Here is a 9,875-nt window from a genome sequence, read left to right as displayed (position 1 = left end):
GCTTTTGCATGCATGGATTTTCATTTCATTTAGCAAGAATTTAAGTAAATTAGGCATGCAAATAATTCAATGTGGGAGATTGATACTCAATCTTCCAATAATTTTAGTGGATTAAGTGTAGGAATATTGGAATAACGGGGAAACCTAGTTTCCAATTTTTAAATAATTTCTTTTAATTAACTTAATTTTCTAATAAAATAAAATTAAATTTAAAAGAATATAATTTCTGAATTAGTTAGGTTCAAATTCAAATGTAAAATACTTTATTTTCAATAAATAATTAATTAAACAAATTTAATTAATTAATTTAATATCAAATATTAAATTAATTAAATACCTAATCCAAATATGAATCCTTATTCATGTAATTAATATTTAAATCTTATATAAATATTTTTTAACTCTCCAAAAAACCATTTAATTTATTAATTAAATGTTAATTATATCGAATATAATAATCCAAACCCTAAACCGAATTTGAACATTCCAAATTCTCCGAACACGCTATTCTAAGGTTTGATCCTTTTACGAGCTAGTAGAGGAACCTAATGGACCTACAGATCATGAGCTCCAACGATTTGGGATTAATTGGTTAAACTCTTTAAATCAAATTAATCAATATTCGTTAACTACCAAGACACTCCACTATAATTCAGTAGTTGCACTCTCCTCACTGTAGATATATTTTTATCCACTTGATTTAACCATAATCAGTAAGTCAATCCTTCACAGGTTGTTCGTATTTACAACTAGGTCAAAATTACCGTTTTACTTCTGTAATACATCTTGCTCCTAAAGTCTCCACTGATCCTCTAATGAATAATTAGTTTATAGTTCTACCAATAAACCAAGTCCCGCTCAGCTATAGAGAGGGTGGGGCCTCTTTGTCCAAGACCAAGAGTCAGTACTTAAGGGAACAACTTATTTGCTAACCTTAAAATGGGTAGGAGCGGATTCCGTCTTGCAGGATTATGTCCCCAACTATCTATCCGGTCTTACCCCTAAAATGGGAAGTTTATTGAGCGGCGATGTTGAGCCGCTCTCACCCATGCAGATTAAAGGATAATCTCGAATAAATAGGAGTTCAAAGTTAGCTTAGGATTGAGATCGAGTTACCTTAGGTCATCGAATTGAAATAGTTAGTTTTAATAGTAAATGATAAAAGTGACTATTTCGTGGTCTGATCTTATGCAAACATCTTTTGCATAGATGCCCCCACTCACATGTCTCCATATGAACAACTTTGGAATCACATCGTTTGTATCACATACAAAGTAGGCCGCATCCATAGTGTCCCCGAGATAAGGTAACCAACCCTATCCATATACTTATAGATCGTTTTGGCTATATACTCAAACTTAATCCTTTTTGTGTATCTACATAAAGTTTAAGTATTCATGTTATAGTCATAGGTTCATTAGTTTATTGGATTTAGGAATTTATAAATGCAATTTACAAACTCAATAACAACTTTATTGGAAAAAAAATCAATAACATCTTTATTGCAAATATAATATATTTAATGTTTACACACTGTGAGTTTTAGGACATATAGCCCAACATAGTGCCTAAATAAAATACCTATAGCACCTGAAAAAGAAAGGAGATACCGCGTATCGACCAATTTTCGTATGTTTTCAAGTGGTGCCATTGTCACATTCTGAATAGCATCCTCCAAGTTTTTTTTTTTTTTTTTTTTTTTGCATCAACTTCTCCTAACATATTCTTTTGATAAAATGTGAAGCTTTCGAATTGATAATTCCCAAATAAAATACATGTAGTATCTGATAAAGAAACGATATACCGCGTATCAACCCATTTTCGTACACTTTTAACTAATGTCATTATCCCGCTCAGAATAACACCCTCAATGTATTTTTTATATCAACTTTTTTGACATGTTCTTGGGATAAAATTTGAAGCTTTCAAATCGGTAATGTCGAAATAAAATACTTGTATAACCCGAAAAGGAAAGGAGAAAATTCATATAAACCCATTTTCATACGTTTTCAAGTAATGTCATTGTCTTGTTTTGAATAACACTCTCCAGGGTTTTTTTTTATCAACTTTTTTGACATGTTCTTGGGATAAAATATGAAGCTTTTGAATAGATAATGCCCAAATAAAATACCTGTAGCATAGAAAAAGGATAGGAGATATCGCGTATCGACCTAATTTCGTCTGTGTTAAAGTGGTGCCATTGTCTTGTTCAGAACAACACCCTCTAGTTTTTTTTTTTTTTTCATTTTTGCGTTAACTTTTTCTGACTTGTTTTTTGGATAAAATCTTAATTTTTGGAGTGATAATGTCCAAATAAAATACCTGCAGCACTCGAAAAGGAAAGGAGATACCCCGTATCGATCCATCATTGTACGTTTTTAAGTGGTGTCATTGTCCCATTCTAAAAAGCACTCTTCAAGTTTTTTTTTTTTTTTTTGCGTCAACTTCTCCCGACATGTTTTTGGGATAAAATTCGAGGCACTCAAATTGATAATGTCAAAACAAAATACTTGTAGCACCCAAAAAGGAAAGGATATACCATGTATCATCCTATTTTCGTACGTTTTCAACTAGTATCATTGTCCCATTCAGAATAGCACTCTCCAAGTACTTTTCTTACGTGGACATTTTAACACAAGTTCTTGGGATAAAATATGATGCTTCCCAATTGATAATGCCCAAATAAAACACCTGCAGCACATGAAAAAGAAAGGAGAAGCTGTGTATTGACCCATTTTCATATGTTTTTAAGCGGTGCAATTGCCCCATTCTGAATAGCACCCTCCAGGTTTTTTTTTTGTGCGTCAACTTCTCCCGACATGTTTTTGGGATAAAATGTGAATCTTTTGAACTAATAATGCCCAAATAAAATACCTATAACACTCAAAAAAGAAAGTATATACCGCATATCGACTTATTTTTATACGTTTTCAACTTGTGGCATTGTCTCATTCAAAATAGCACCATCTGTCACACCCCCTCCCGAGTTTTATCCCCCAAACCCGAAAGAATATGTGAAGACATTTGGCACCACCCTTGTGATATCAAATGTCCAACCTTCACCAATTTATCAGATAGCAATGACATGTAATTTTAATTATATTTTAGTAATAGTTACAAATGTTCATATTAAACACATTTTTTCAATCCTAGTTAATCCTAATGACTTTCAAGAGTAACCCAATCCAAGTTTCACTCTGTGAGAGAGTGGTTAAGTGGATTTTCCCAAAACATTCTGCTTCTGCTACCTAGGGGAATAAAACATTGGAAAACGTGAACTAAAAACCCCAATGGTTGGTATATTTTATAAGAAAATATATTTGTTCCAGAAATTCATTTTTGGAAATCAATTTCACAATCAAACAATTATAACACATAAGTATGTGACTCTTCCAACCTGATAACTGGCTACTCTGGCATGATCATATATTTTCCAGGTATTCCCGTGAATTTCCCGATATGAATGGTGAGGAAACAATTCCAGTACTCTTATCGCAGCTAAATGTGCACATGTCGACAATATCCCGTTAGATGTGTTTGAAACACACTAACAATTTTCCAGGGTACAATCCCAGTTTCTAATGCAACTCATGATATGCAAAACAATCAAGAGTCAAATCAACAAATAAAATCCAGAAAAAAACATTTTCTGATCATGCCAATTTTCAAACCTTACATATACATATAATGACATATATATAATTCAAACATATGAAAATAGAAAACAACTCACAGTCCTCTTGTTAATTTCCTTTATAGTCCTCCTAGAGAAGCCCTTGGTCCGGTTTTCTTGAATTCTACTTATTTTCAAAGAAATTCTAAATTATCTCAAAATTCCTCAAATAAGTCAATTTTAGCTTTAAATATATCCTTAAATTGAAATAACTAGCTTACTCACTTCAAATTACCCAAAAATAGGTCTAACGCTCAAAAACACAACTTTTGAGGTTATTTAGGTAGCCTAGTGGGCATGGACGGCAGTCAACGTGCTAGGCTAGGCGTAGCTAGGCAGCACTTCTCGCATAAGCTTGGCGTGACACAGGCAAAAGACGTTGGCATGCACGCGCGAGGTTCTAAGCAGCGTGTGCAACGCGGGCGTGCACTGAGTCGCTCGGCTGCACACGTTGATGGACGCCTGTAACGTCCAGAAGGCACGCCTTGCGATGGGCGAGCGTGGGTGTATGCAATGGCGCCTACCCTGTGCAACCAGCTGGACCTTCTTCCTTACAACACCAATTCCTCACTCTTCATTACTCCAAATTAGACGACATCCTAAGATCACTTACTACACTCTCCTCTTAACATTTTCACACAAATTTTACTTGAATTGCATGAGTGAATTGTGAGAATCATCAGCACCAAAAAGCCCTATTTATAGAAGCCCAAAATCCCCCAACGCTTGACACCTCGCCAGCCCTACATGTCCAGTTGCTTTTAGCATGCAAGTGCCAACGCCTCCCCCTTGACACCTCTTCCTTGCATGTGGCTAAAGTGTCCTCATCCTCTTAAGCCAACACATAACTTCCCTTTGCATGCCTAATGGTGCGCCCACCTCATCCTTGCTTCAACCCCAAACTTCACTAAATATAGGCACTTGCCCCAATTGTTGTCAACCTAGCCTTACTCCCTAAGTTTACTCAACTCAACGCATCACCCCTTGGCTGCATAGACCCTCTTGGCCGCATTTACTTTGTCAAAGCTTAGCTCAATTGAACGCCTAACACCTTTCTTGGTCGCATAGCTCACAAAACATCTATCCTCACTTGCCCTTACTTGGACGCATAGCCTTGTCTTGGCCGCATAACCCACCTTGCGTCCACACCTAACCTCAAGACCAACACATAGTCCAAATGACTGCACACTCCTTCCAACGCCTAGTCTCCCTTGGCACATACCCATTCGGCCAACGCTTTCCTTGCGCCCAACGCCTAGTGCCATGAATTTCTTCCACGCACACCTTGCCTAGCCTATGCGCCTCAACACACAAGTCTCCTCGTCTAAGACCATTTTTTTTTGTGCGTCAATGTGTCCTAACCTTAACATGGCTTGGCCAACGCATGGCTTCAATACAAGACCTTCTCTTCATCCTTGACTAACCCTTAGCCATGCCCTCCCCCTCCTCAATGCCTACACCCGTGCTCACTAACCTCCATGAATCATGGTTACCGCGCACTAGGCACCACTCTTCAACGCATGGGCACACTTATACTTAGCCAAATTTTGTCCTCTTTAATAAAGCTTAGCCATATTTTTATATTTGGTCATCCAAAGTCTCATTCTTAACATTTAAAGTATTTTTCTCCTCTTTTAATCTTCTTCAAACTCCCTTCTTAGAATATCCACTTATTTTCCTTATTATCCAAGTTTGGCCTAACTTGCTTAAGTAAGACTTGAGGGGTTTATACCATCCATGTATTTTTTTTTGTCAACTTTTTCCGACATATTCTTGTGATCATGTGTGAAGCTTTTGAACCTATAATGCTCAAATAAAATACTTTTAGCACCTAAAAAGGAAAGGAGAAAAGCGCATAGTGACCCATTTTTGTACGTTTTCAAGTTGTGTCATTGTCTTGTTATGAATAACACCCTCAAGATATTTTTTTTCATACGTCAACTCTTTCATGTTCCTGAGATAAAATTTGAAGATTTTGTGTGGATAATGCCCAAATAATATACCTACATTACCTTAAAAATAGGAGATAGTGCGTAGCGAGCCATTTTCGTATGTTTTCAAGTGGTGTCATTGTCCCATTATGAATAGCACCTCCAAGTTTTTTTTTTTTTTTTTTTTACGGCAACTTTTTCCAACATGACCTTGGGATAAAATGTGAAGCTTTCCAACTGATAATACCCAAATAAAAAACCAGGAGCACTCAGCAAAGAAAGAAGATACCACATATCGACCAATTTTCTTACGTTTTCAAGTGGTGCCATTGTCTCATTCCGAATAGCCAACCTGGAGTACCAGCAGCAATCGAAAAGGAAAGGAGATACTGAGTATCAACCCAGTTTCGTACGTTTTCAAGTGGTGCCCTTGTCCTATTCTGAATAACACCCTCTGGGTATTTTTTTTGTATGTTTGTTTTTGTTTTGTTTTGTGCATCAAGTTTTTCTGAAATATTCTTGGGATAAAATGTGAAGCTTTCAAACCGATAATGCAAAAATAAAATACGTACTGTACCCGAAAAGGAAAGGAGATACCGCGTACCGACCCATTTTTGTATGTTTTCAAGTGGTGCAATTGTCTCGCTTGAATTGCATGCTCTAGGTATTTTTTTTCATCAACTTTTCTAAAATGTCTTGGGATAAAATTGTGAAGCTTTTGAACGAACAATGCCCAAATAAAATAACTATAGCACAAGGAAAGAAAAAGAGATACCGCTTATCGACCTATTCTCATACGTTTTCAAGTGGTGTCATTGTCATGTTTAGAATAGCACTCTTTAGATCTTTTTTTTTTCTTTTTGTGTTAAAACTTTTTCTATCATGTTGTTGGGATAAAATACGAATCTTTTGAAGCGATAATGCCCAAATAAAAAACCTGTAGCACTCAAAAAGGAAAGGAGATACCTTGTATCGACCCATCATCATAGGTTTTCAAGTGATGCCATTGTCCCATTAGGAATAGCCACCTCCAGGTATTTTTTTTTTTTTTTTGTCCACTTTTCCTGACATGTTCTTGGAATAAAATGTGAAACTTTTGAACTGATAACACCCAAATAAAATACCTATAGAAATCGAAAAGGAAAGGAGATAACGAGTATCGACCCATTTTCCATCTTTTTCAAGTGATGTTATTATCCTGTTATAAGTAGCACCCTCCGGGTTTTTTTTTTTTTTTTTTTTTGTATCAAGTTTTTTCAACATGTTCTTGGAATAAAATTTGAAGCTCTCAAATATAATGCAAAAATAAAATACCTAGAGCACCTAAAAAGGAAAGGAGATATCGTGTATCAACCCATTTTCATACTTTTTCAAGTGATGCCATTGTCCTATTCTGAATAGCACCCTCCATTTTTTTTTTTTTTTGCATCAAGTTTTTGCATCTGAAGCTTTCAAACCGATAATGAAAAAATAAAGTACCTGTAGCACCCGAAAAGGAAAGGAGATACCGCGTATCGACCCATTTCATATGTTTTCAAGTGGTGCAATTGTCCCATTCTGAATAGCACACTCTAGGTATTTTTTTCATCAACTTTTCTCACATGTTCTTGGGATAAAATGTGAAGCTTTTGAATGGATAATGCCCAAATAAAATACCTGAAGCACAGGAAAAGGAAAAGATATCGTGTATCGACCTATTTTCGTACGTTTTCAAGTGGTGCCATTGTCCCATTCAAAATAGCACCCTTCAAGTTTTTTCCGTTAAAATTTTTCTAACAAGTTGTTAGGATAAAATCTAAAGCTTTTGAAGTGATAATGCCTAAATAAAGTACCTGCAACACCGGAAAAGGAAAGGAGATAACCTGTATCGACCCATCATCTACATTCCCAAGTGGTGCCATTGTCCCATTATGAATAGCACCTTCCAGGTTTTCTTTTTTCTTTTTTCTTTTTTTTTTTTTTTTTTTTTTTTTTTGCATCAACTTTACCCAACATGATCTTGGGATAAAATGCCAAAATAAAATACTTGTAGCACCTAAAAAGGAAAGGATATATCGCATATCCACCCATTTTAGTTTGTTTTTACCTAGTGTCATTGTCCCATTCAAAATAGCTCCCTCCAGCTTTTTTTTTTTTTTGCGTGAACTTTCCCCACATGTTCTTGGAATAAAATTTGATGCTTTTGAATCGATAATACCCAAATAAAATATCTGCAACACTTGGAAAGGAAAGAAAATACCGCGTATCGATCCATTTTCGTACATTTTCAAGTGATGCCATTGTCCCATTCTAAATAGCACCCTCTATGTTTTTTTTGTGTCAACTTCCCCCGACAGGTTCTTGGGATAAAATGTGAAGTTTTGGAACTGATAATGCCCAAATAAAATATCTGTAGCATCCGATAAAGAAAGGATATACCACGTATCAACCCATTTTTGTACGTCTTCAACTAGTGTCGTTCTCCTATTCATAATAGCACCCTCCATGTATTTTTATGTCAACTTTTCCCAGTATGTCCTTAGGATAAAATGTGAAGCTTTTAAACTGATAATGCCCAAATAAAATAATTGTAGCACCACAAAAAAAAATGAGATACCGCATATTGACCCATTTTCGTACGTTTTCAAGTGGTACCATTGTCTCATTTTGGATAGGGCTCTAGGTATTTTTTTTTTGTTCATCAACTTTTTCCTACATGTTCTTGGGATAAAATGTGAAGCTCTTGAATGGATAATGTCCAAATAAAACACCTGTAACACAAGGAAAGGAAAAGCAGATACCGCGTATCGACCTATTTTCATACATTTTCAAATGGCGCCATTGTCCCATTCCCAATAGCACCCTCCATATATATATATATTTGTATTAACTTTTCCTGACATGTTCTTGAGATAAAATTTGAAGCTTTCAAAGTGATAGTGCCCAAATAAAATACCTACAGCACCCGAATAAGAAAGGAGATACCCCATATTTACTCATTATCATACATTTTCAAATGGTGCCATTTTCCCATTTTGAATAGCACCCTCCAGTTTCTTTTTTCTTTTTTTTTTCTTTTTCTTTTTTTTTTCTTTTTTTTTTTTGCATCAACTTCTCCTAACATATTTTTAGGATAAAATGTGGAGCTTACAAATTGATAATGCCCAAATAAAATAAAAAACCTGTAGCAAATGACCAGACAAAAAAGTATAGAAATAAATCTATGTCGATCCTATTTTCGTAAACGTTTTAAAACTAATTCATGTCACTTTAGAATAGGCAACGCCATCCATTTTTTTTTTTTTTTTGGCCTCAATTTTTTTGAAATAACAATGGATGGCTCGAATCGATAAAATGCCCAATAAGCCCAATAGGAAAGAGATACTATATCGACTCGACCCATTGTACTTTTCAATTGTGTCAATTTGTTCCCCATCTGAAAAAGAATGAAAGCTTGGAACTGATATTCTCAAATAATAATAGATCAGCAATTCGAAAAGAAAGGATATATTGCGTAAATTTGACCCATTTCCGTTGATTCTCGAACATATGTCATGTCCTCCATTCAAACATAGCACTTCAATTCATTTTTTATATCAATGTTTCTCGCAGTTACTTAGTATAGGGTAGTAAAAGCTTTCCAAAACTAATAATACGCACCTCAATAAACAACAAGAGTGAGCTCGTAATCTACTCGTTTGCCATAAAGAAGGAAAAGGAAAACATAATATCAACCTATTAATCCTGCGACTTCATTGTGATGTTATTATGGTTATTATTCTCGAATACACCTCCAAATTTTTTTTTTTTTTTTTTTTTTTTTGCGTCAATTCTTCCAAATTTTCTTAGGTTAAAATAAAGTGAAAGCATTGTGGAAGGATAATACCAAGAAAATATCTGGAACACCGAAAAAAGGAGATACATGCATTGACCTATTTTGACGTTTCTCAATGGTTGTCTCCTTGGCATATTCTAAAGCACCGCTACAGGTCTTTTCTTTTTTGGGTTTTGTTTTGCGTCAACTTTTCAGACATAATCTTTGGGATAAAATGTGAAAGTTTTTGAATTAATAGTACCTCAAATAAAATATGTGAACTATCCAAAAGGAAAAAGAGAACTGCATATGACCCATTTTCTGTACATTACAATTGATGTTATTTGTCCCTATTCGAATGCCACCTCCAGATTTTTGGTCTAACTTTCTGAACAGTTCTTGAATAAAAATAAAGCTTTTGAACTTAACTGTCCAATATAAAATACCTGCAGCAATTCCGAAAAGAAAGAGATGAACC

The sequence above is a fragment of the Benincasa hispida genome, chromosome 12 (assembly GCF_009727055.1).
Source record: "Benincasa hispida cultivar B227 chromosome 12, ASM972705v1, whole genome shotgun sequence".
NCBI lineage: Eukaryota > Viridiplantae > Streptophyta > Magnoliopsida > Cucurbitales > Cucurbitaceae > Benincasa > Benincasa hispida.
Note: the sequence above shows the minus strand (reverse complement) of the source record.